This window comes from Accipiter gentilis, chromosome 35 (assembly GCF_929443795.1).
Source record: "Accipiter gentilis chromosome 35, bAccGen1.1, whole genome shotgun sequence".
Classification (NCBI taxonomy): domain Eukaryota; kingdom Metazoa; phylum Chordata; class Aves; order Accipitriformes; family Accipitridae; genus Astur; species Astur gentilis.
Window position 1 is genome coordinate 5,436,808 of NC_064914.1, and position 10,000 is coordinate 5,446,807.

The window sequence follows — 10,000 nt, forward strand, 5'->3', positions numbered from 1 at the left end:
GGCCTCCCTGCCCGGCAGGGCCGGGTAGACCTGGCCTCCCAGCCCGGCAGGGCCGGGTAGACCTGGCCTCCCTGCCCGGCAGGGCCGGGTAGACCTGGCCTCCCAGCCCGGCAGGGCCGGGTAGACCTGGCCTCCCAGCCCGGCAGGGCCGGGTAGACCTGGCCTCCCAGCCCGGCAGGGCCGGGTAGACCTGGCCTCCCTGCCCGGCAGGGCCGGGTAGACCTGGCCTCCCAGCCCGGCAGGGCCGGGTAGACCTGGCCTCCCTGCCCGGCAGGGCCGGGTAGACCTGGCCTCCCAGCCCGGCAGGGCCGGGTAGACCTGGCCTCCCAGCCCGGCAGGGCCGGGTAGACCTGGCCTCCCAGCCCGGCAGGGCCGGGTAGACCTGGCCTCCCAGCCCGGCAGGGCCGGGTAGACCTGGCCTCCCAGCCCGGCAGTGCCGGGTAGACCTGGCCTCCCAGCCCGGCAGGGCCGGGTAGACCTGGCCTCCCAGCCCGGCAGGGCCGGGTAGACCTGGCCTCCCTGCCCGGCAGGGCCGGGTAGACCTGGCCTCCCAGCCCGGCAGGGCCGGGTAGACCTGGCCTCCCTGCCCGGCAGGGCCGGGTAGACCTGGCCTCCCTGCCCGGCAGGGCCGGGTAGACCTGGCCTCCCAGCCCGGCAGGGCCGGGTAGACCTGGCCTCCCAGCCCGGCAGGGCCGGGTAGACCTGGCCTCCCTGCCCGGCAGGGCCGGGCAGACCTGGCCTCCCAGCCCGGCAGGGCCGGGCAGACCTGGCCTCTCTGCCCGGCAGGGCCGGGCAGACCTGGCCTCTCGGCCCGCGTGGGGCGGAGGGTTAGACCTGGCCTCGCTGCCCGGGCGGGCCGGGCAGACCTGGCCTCTCGGCTCGCGTGGGCGGAGGGGGTAGAGCCGGCCTCCCTGCCCGGGCGGGCCGGGTAGACCCGGCCTCCCTGCCTGACTCGATGGGAAAGGCCCCACCTCCCTACCTGATGCTCCGGGCTTGGTCTGGCGTCCCTTTTCCGAGTGTCCGGGGTGGTACAGGTACCCCCCACCCGGTACTCCGGGGTAGGACCGGTACCCCCAGCCCGTACTCCGGGGTAGGCTTGTTACCCCCACCCGGTACTCCGGGTTAGGACCGTTCCCCCCACCCGGTACTCCGGGTGTAGGCTTGGTACCCCTACCGGTGCTCCGGGGTACGCCTGCTGTCCCTACAGGCGCGCGGGGTTAGACCCGCCCTCCCTACCTGAACCCCCCCCCGGGGTAGGCCCGGTATCCCTACCCGATGCTCCAGGGTGGATGGCGTCCCTACCTGATCCTCCGGGGTTGCAGCGGTACCCCTACCGGTGCTCCGGGGTACGCCCGCTGTCCCTACAGGCGCTCCGGGGTAGGCCTGGCCCCCCTACCTGACCCTCTGGGGGCCAGCCTGGTATCCCTACTGGCGCTCCCGGGTAGACCCGGTGTCCCTGGCTGGTCCTCCGGGCTAGGCCTGGCCTCCTTACCTGTGCCTCCGGGCAAAGCTGGCCACGCCGAGGGGTCGGCCTGCGCTGCCTGGCCGCGCTCCGGGCTGGTTGGTCCCGATTCGTTTGCTAAGACCGCTCCGTGATTCCACTTCTTGAAAACTTCTCATGTCCGACATCTCGTCCTTTAGCACGCTCGCTCGCTCGCTCGCTCGCGGGCGGGCACGCGTCAAAAACGTGAGAGCCCATCGTTACCCGCAGTCGGCGTACTCTATCGGTAAGGAATGACTTCTTCGGGAAGAGGCGGCGCCGACGCTGCGCTCTCGTCTCTGTACCGTACGAGTCGGTGGCCGTCGGGGTACCGCGTCCTACCGTCGGCGTGGGATTCGCTCCTAAACGAATACAGAGTAATCGATACGCGATGAATCGTCATCGATCGAAGTTGCTAACAGTTGAGGAGCAACGCTGGGTCGTAACGTGTACGGATCGTTCCCTACCGACCGATTTAACGCGACGCGGCAATAGCCTTTCTGGCAGTTCATTAAACAGCTAACAAAACTCATTCCTTCACGCGCGCAAGGCCTGCATGCCTGCGTTAATCGCCAGGGAACGGATACGTACCTACGTCCGTCCGTCCGTACCTACCAGCGGATCGTCGCGGATGGAATGCGACTCGACGAGTCGTAGCAAGTCGTACGAATCGCCGACTCCGAAGGTTCGATTGCGGCACTCCTTTAGGACCTTGCGACGCTCTTGGTCAACGTTAGCGTGCTCCGGCCCCTGCGTTATCGCGCCCGAATTGCTTATTAGACTTTTACGCCGCGTCAGTCTCACTCACCTCGTTGTCGCCCTTTGCTGTCGAGCGATGCTTACTCGTTCAGTCATTACCGAGGATGACGCGCGCACGCCTTCCCTAGGCCGGCTGCCGTTCCTCACCTGGCGCTCGTCTCTCGACCGACTTGTTTGCTTGCTACGCACGTGAGCTCGACCCGGCGGATGTTAATTCACTGCGGCAGAAGTCGGCCCGTGTCGCCCTGTCGAAAAACTATTAATCCACGCCTCAGTTACCGGAGGTTCGTTCATCCTTCCTTACCGGAAGTTCCTCAACCGGAGGCCCGGCGCTCGTCAGGTTCTATCAACAATTCGCGGGGAGCGACAGCTGAATCGCTGTCCTAAGCCGGCCCTGCCCCCGCCGGCCGGCCTCCCTGCAGACCACCCACCCGCCCCTGTCCCTGATGAGTTCTGCGTTAGGAAGCGCAACCCCCGCACCCCGTGCCTTTTTCCTTATCATTTCCTTATCTATTTATTTTCTCGGCCTTTCCTCCCCAGGCCCCCCCCCGCCTTTTTTTAATTCTTGGTCTCGCCGTCAGGGCCCGCGGACCGGGCAGAGGTGGCGGCGGTCCCCGTCCCGTCCCGTCCCGTCCCGTCCGCCGTGGCGAGCCCGGCCGGCCCGCCGAAGGAGGGCAGGCGGCTGTAGAGCCTGGCGGGCGGCGGCCCTGCACCCTGTCTCTCCCGGGCTGGGCCTCTTCTCGATCCACCGACCTTCGAGCAAAAGCCGGTTCGTCCCGGTCGTCCGGCTCTGCCGTGACGGGCGGACGAGGGGTCGCGCGGCCCTCGCGCGTTCCCCGACCCTCGGTCGTGACCGGTACCTGATCGGGTCCCTCCCGGCTCGGAGGAGGAGGGGGCGGCGGCGGCGGCGGCGGCGGCGGCGGCGGCGGCGGCGGCCTCATCACTGGGCTACCTCCGCTGCTGCTTTCCCAGGGACGGGTCCGACCGGGAGCCGAGCCCATCGCCCGTAGGCAGGCACGGAGCGCAGGCCGGACGGCGAAGCGGCCGACCACCCGGGCTGTAACAGAGAAAGCGGCGTTAGCGACACCGTTGCAAATCTTTCTCATTTCCATCTGCGTGCGCGCCCGCGCCCCGCCAAAACAGGCCCCCGGCCCGAACGCCCACCGCCCGCCGCTGCAGCCGCTCACCCGCCCTTAGACACCCTCCACCCGCTGCCCCGCTCACAGTCGTGGGCTCAAAGAGCGCACGCGCGCACACCACCACCACCACTGCCGCCACCACCACCCCCACCACGCACACACCCCCCCCCTTCGAAACAGGCCCCCGGGCTGACACCCCCCCCCCCCACCCCCCCACCCCCCCCCCCCGCACCCTTCCCCGGGCCCGCCGCTACGCAGACACACACCACACACACACGCCGCCGCCCCCCCCCCCCCCTTGCCTCGCAGTTCGCGCCGAGCCTCACTGCCCCCGCTCCCCCCTTCCGCCACCAGGTTTGCCGCCCCGGGGATGGAAGGCGGGAGACTTTAGGACCCTGCGGCGTCCCTGCCGGCTCCGTGCCCGGGCGGGAGGGGGGAGGCCCCGGTGCCGCGCCGTCTCTAACTCCCAGCTGCTGAGTCCCTCTCCTGCCGCACCCGTGGCCCCGCTCCCGCCTTCCTTTCTCAGTCAGCCACCCACTCGCCCTGCTGCACTCCTGCCCGCCCCCGCCGCGGGTGGAAAACTAAATGACCGGAGGGGGACGGGGACGGGGACGGGGACGGGGACGGGGACGGGGACGTGGGACAGAAGTAAGAAAAAAAAAAAAACTCCAACCGATCCAAACAGAAGCCTTCTCCGAAAAGAGACACCATCCCCCCTCGCCAGCCTACCTCTGCGCCAGGCTCCCCGCCTGCTCGCCAGCCGCTCTCGCCCCGCTCTTTGCCAGCCTCCTTTCCCCGCCGCCGCTGCCGCCACGACTGAGCAGCGGACCGTTCCCGTGGCGGGAAACACCACAGTTTCCGCGGGCCCCGTTGCCGGGCTGCAGACCGCCCCACCCAGCCACCCGCCCCCCACCCCACCCCCGTCTCCGAGACGCCGGAGAGTCTGCGATCGGGAGGGGGCGGGGGCTGCACCTACAGGCTTGCAGGTCGGGGATTGCAGCGCGGGGAGGGAGGGGGAGCACAGCCGTGCAGGGGTGCGTCTATCTGTGTGCGCCTGCATCGCGATGTGTGTGTGTGTGTGTGTGCGTGCGTGCGTGTGTGTGTGCGCGCGTGTGCGCGCGCCTGTCGCGGGGGCGGGGGGTGGAGGGGTGGCGGTGCCAGCAGGATCGCAGATATGTATTCCACGGATTTACTTTCTTAAAAAAAGTAAAACGTCCAAAAAAAAAAAAAAGAGGCGGGGGGCGGGGGGTGGAGGGGTGGCGGTGCCAGCAGGATCGCAGATATGTATTCCACGGATTTACTTTCTTAAAAAAAGTAAAACGTCCAAAAAAAAAAAAAAAGGCGGGGGGCGGGGGGTGGAGGGGTGGCGGTGCCAGCAGGATCGCAGATATGTATTCCACGGATTTACTTTCTTAAAAAAAGTAAAACGTCCAAAAAAAAAAAAACGGCGGGGGGCGGGGGGTGGAGGGGCGGCGGTGCCAGCAGGATCGCAGATATGTATTCCACGGATTTACTTTCTTAAAAAAAGTAAAACGTCCAAAAAAAAAAAAAAATGCGGGGGGCGGGGGGTGGCGGTGCCAGCAGGATCGCAGATATGTATTCCACGGATTTACTTTCTTAAAAAAAGTAAAACGTCCAAAAAAAAAAAAAAAATGCGGGGGGCGGGGGGGTGGCGGTGCCAGCAGGATCGCAGATATGTATTCCACGGATTTACTTTCTTAAAAAAAGTAAAACGTCCAAAAAAAAATAAAAAAATAAAAAAAAATGCGGGGGGCGGGGGGTGGAGGGGTGGCGGTGCCAGCAGGATCGCAGATATGTATTCCACGGATTTACTTTCTTAAAAAAAGTAAAACGTCCAAAAAAAAAAAAAAATGCGGGGGGCGGGGGGTGGCGGTGCCAGCAGGATCGCAGATATGTATTCCACGGATTTACTTTCTTAAAAAAAGTAAAACGTCCAAAAAAAAAATAAAAAAAAAAAAAAAAAATGCGGGGGGCGGGGGGTGGAGGGGTGGCGGTGCCAGCAGGATCGCAGATATGTATTCCACGGATTTACTTTCTTAAAAAAAGTAAAACGTCCAAAAAAAAAAAAAATGCGGGGGGCGGGGGGTGGCGGTGCCAGCAGGATCGCAGATATGTATTCCACGGATTTACTTTCTTAAAAAAAGTAAAACGTCCAAAAAAAAAATAAAAAAAAAAATAAAAATGCGGGGGGCGGGGGGTGGAGGGGTGGCGGTGCCAGCAGGATCGCAGATATGTATTCCATGGATTTACTTTCTTAAAAAAACTAAAAACGTCCAAAAAAAAAGAAAAAAAAAAAAAAAAGGGGGTGGGGGGTGGGGGGGGTGTTAAAAGCAGGACGCGGGCTGTCGCTGCCGGAGCGGCCGGTGTAAAGGACCGCCAGGTCTACCCGGCTCCGGAGGCCGTCTGCCAGGTCTACCCAGCTCCGGAGGCCGGCGCGGCCGCCGGCGGCGCCCGGAGGACGCGGGGTGTCGCTGCCGGAGCGGCCGGTGAAAAGGGCTGCCAGGTCTACCCGGTTCCGGAGGCCGGCTGCCAGGTCTACCCAGCTCCGGAGGCCGGCGCGGCCGCCGGCGGCGCCCGGAGGACGCGGGGTGTCGCTGCCGGAGCGGCCGGTGAAAAGGGCCGCCAGGTCTACCCGGCTCCGGAGGCCGGCTGCCAGGTCTACCCACCTCCGGAGGCCGGCGCGGCCGCCGGCGGCGCCCGGAGGACGCGGGGTGTCGCTGCCGGAGCGGCCGGTGAAAAGGGCCGCCAGGTCTACCCGGCTCCGGAGGCCGGCTGCCAGGTCTACCCAGCTCCGGAGGCCGGCGCGGCCGCCGGCGGCGCCCGGAGGACGCGGGGTGTCGCTGCCGGAGCGGCCGGTGAAAAGGGCCGCCAGGTCTACCCGGCTCCGGAGGCCGGCTGCCAGGTCTACCCAGCTCCGGAGGCTGCGCGGCCGCCGGCGGCGCCCGGAGGACGCGGGGTGTCGCTGCCGGAGCGGCCGGTGAAAAGGGCCGCCAGGTCTACCCGGCTCCGGAGGCCGGCTGCCAGGTCTACCCAGCTCCGGAGGCCGGCTGCCAGGTCTACCCAGCTCCGGAGGCCGGCGCGTCCGCCGTCGGCGCCCGCAGGACGCGGGGTGTCGCTGCCGGAGCGGCCGGTGAAAAGGGCTGCCAGGTCTACCCGGTTCCGGAGGCCGGCTGCCAGGTCTACCCAGCTCCGGAGGCCGGCTGCCAGGTCTACCCGGTTCCGGAGGCCGGCTGCCAGGTCTACCCGGTTCCGGAGGCCGGCTGCCAGGTCTACCCGGCTCCGGAGGCCGGCGCGGCCGCCGGCGGCGCCCGGAGGACGCGGGGTGTCGCTGCCGGAGCGGCCGGTGAAAAGGGCCGCCAGGTCTACCTGGGTCCGGCGGTACTTAGCCGCATTTCGGGAGCTGGGAGGTAGACCTGATAGCCCCGCCGCTTCCACGGAGCTGGCGAAGGGGTCGCTGTTTTTCGCTGCCTCCAGTTACGTCATCGTAAAAGTCGGTGTCATTGGCCGGTCTCCCCGGTGGGCAGGCACGGCACTCTTGGAGCCGGCCGGGGGCGGGGGCGTGCTTTCCCGTATTATAGGAGCTAGTGGTAACGGGTGCACGGAGCAGCGCTAGTCAGCGGCTGCAAGGCCTGCGGCTCAGCCGGTGAAGTGGGGCCCTGGGCGGTCGTTGTGGTGGCGGCTTCCGTGGTGGCTCGGCTCCCTCTTTCGATGTCTTCGGCCTGTGTGTCCCATCGTTTTCCAAATATGCCAGACCGGTGCCTGCGAGGGTCTGGCAGGCTGCGGTGGCCGCTGACCCCGGGGTGCGAGAACTGTAAAGGTGGATTCTGCTGGGCAAAGCCCGGTGGCCGGCGGTGGCCACCGGCACTCGAACGCGGTAAGACCGGGTGGAACCGAACCTGCCTCGGCTTTCTCCCGGCCTCGGAGGGCCCGATGATGGCAAAGGTGAGCGCTGGTATATGCGAGGGCAGCTGCCCGTGAGCGTCCAGCCCGCCGCGGCCGCCGCCGGCTCCTGAGGGCCCGGTGATGGGTGGGCGAGGTGGCGGCACCTCGTCCTTTCTCTGGCCTTAAGCTGGAGTGGGCAGAGTGGCAGCTGGTTCCCGGTGGCCGGCAGCCGGATGCAGACGGCTGGGGGTTCTCGTGCGTGCCGCAGCTCCCCCCCCAGCCCCCGAGGGCCCGGTGATGGCACAGGCGAGAGGCCGCAGTGCCTCGTCCTGTTTTTTGCCGGCATGAGCCATGTGTGGGCGGCCTGTGGTGTCCGGCTGGCCCCGGCTTGCCTGGTTGCAGGAGGGCTCGGTGGGAAAGGTCTGCGGCGTTTTTCCGGGTTAGAGGTGGCGGCACCTCATCGCGTTTTCTCTGGCCTTAAGCCGGAACCCATCCACGAATTGGGCAGAGCGTGAGCGGCGGCCGGCCCTGGTGGCCGGCAGCCGGATGCAGACGGCTGGGGGTTCTCGTGCGTGCCGCAGCTCCCCCCCCCGCCCCCGAGGGCCCGGTGATGGCACAGGCGAGAGGCCGCAGTGCCTCGTCCAGTTTTTTGCCGGCATGAGCCATGTGTGGGCGGCCTGTGGTGTCCGGCTGGCCCCGGCTTGCCTGGTTGCAGGAGGGCTCGGTGGGAAAGGTCTGCGGCGTTTTTCCGGGTTAGAGGTGGCGGCACCTCATCGCGTTTTCTCTGGCCTTAAGCCGGAACCCATCCACGAATTGGGCAGAGCGTGAGCGGCGGCCGGCCCTGGTGGCCGGCAGCCGGATGCAGACGGCTGGGGGTTCTCGTGCGTGCCGCAGCTCCCCCCCAGCCCCCGAGGGCCCGGTGATGGCACAGGCGAGAGGCCGCAGTGCCTCGTCCTGTTTTTTGCCGGCATGAGCCATGTGTGGGCGGCCTGTGGTGTCCGGCTGGCCCCGGCTTGCCTGGTTGCAGGAGGGCTCGGTGGGAAAGGTCTGCGGCGTTTTTCCGGGTTAGAGGTGGCGGCACCTCATCGCGTTTTCTCTGGCCTTAAGCTGGGGGCCGCAAAGCGGTGAGAAAATTGCGGCTGTACCTGGTGGCTGGCAAGCCGAACGCAGGCGTCTGGGGTTGTCTAGCTTCCGTGGCATTCCCCCGGCCCTCAACACCCGTGCAGGGCATGGGTCCAGGTCCGTCCCCCCCCGATGGCATGCAGTTGCCTGCGGGGCGGGCAAAGACCGGCAGCCGGTGGTGGCTGTTGGCACTCGAACGCTGGAAGGGCTGGGGGTGTTGAGCCTGCCGTGGCCTTCTACCCTGTCCCGTTGGCCTCAGAAAAATCATTGTCTGGAGCGGGCGTGGCCCGTGGCACCTCCAGCTCCCTGATTTGACTGATCCAGACCCACAGGCAGCGCCTGCTGAGGCGTCCTCGGGTGCGTCGGAGAGCCTCCACGGCGGGCCGGCTCTGCCGGTGTTCAGGTCGTTGGAGCAACCCTCGCAGGCGTTGCCCTCTCACTCGCACGCAGAGCCCCCGCGCCTGCCGTCCGCCCTCCTCCGGGTGGCGGCGGGTGCGAGCGGCCGTCGTTGTCCCAGGACTCGTGGCCGTGGGGCCTCCGCTCCTTCCCCGTCTCCCTTCCCTTACTGATCGATGAGGCGTTTAGGGCGCGTCGGAGGGGCTTCCCGGCGGGCCGGCTCTGCCGGTGTTCAGGCCGGCGTTGCACCTCTCCGCAGACGTTGCCCTCTCACTCGCACGCAGGGCCCCCGCGCCTGCCGTCCGCCCTCCTCCGGGTGGCGGCGGGTGCGAGCGGCCGTCGTTGTCCCAGGACTCGTGGCCGTGGGGCCTCCGCTCCTTCCCCGTCTCCCTTCCCTTACTGATCGATGAGGCGTTTAGGGCGCGTCGGAGGGGCTTCCCGGCGGGCCGGCTCTGCCGGTGTTCATGCCGGCGTTGCACCTCTCCGCAGACGTTGCCCTCTCACTCGCACGCAGGGCCCCCGCGCCTGCCGTCCGCCCTCCTCCGGGTGGCGGCGGGTGCGAGCGGCCGTCGTTGTCCCAGGACCCGTGGCCGTGGGGCCTCCGCTCCTGCCTCGTTTGCCTTCCCTTGCTGATCCGATGAGGCGTTTAGGGCGCGTCGGAGGGGCTTCCCGGCGGGCCGGCTCTGCCGGTGTTCAGGCCGTCGTTGCACCTCTCCGCAGACGTTGCCCTCTCACTCGCACGCAGGGCCCCCGCGCCTGCCGTCCGCCCTCCTCCGGGTGGCGGCGGGTGCGAGCGGCCGTCGTTGTCCCAGGACCCGTGGCCGTGGGGCCTCCGCTCCTGCCTCGTTTGCCTTCCCTTGCTGATCCGATGAGGCGTTTAGGGCGCGTCGGAGGGGCTTCCCGGCGGGCCGGCTCTGCCGGTGTTCAGGCCGTCGTTGCACCTCTCCGCAGACGTTGCCCTCTCACTCGCACGCAGGGCCCCCGCGCCTGCCGTCCGCCCTCCTCCGGGTGGCGGTGGGTGCGAGCGGCCGTCGCTGTCCCAGTACCCGTGGCCGTGGGGCCTCCGCTCCTTCCTCCTTTCCCTTCCCTTACTGATCGATGAGGCCTTTCAGGTGGCGTCGGAGAGGGCCCTCGGCGGGCCGGCTCTTCTGTGCTCCCCGTAATAGGGAGTCACGGCAGTGTCCGGTGTTCAGGCAGGGTG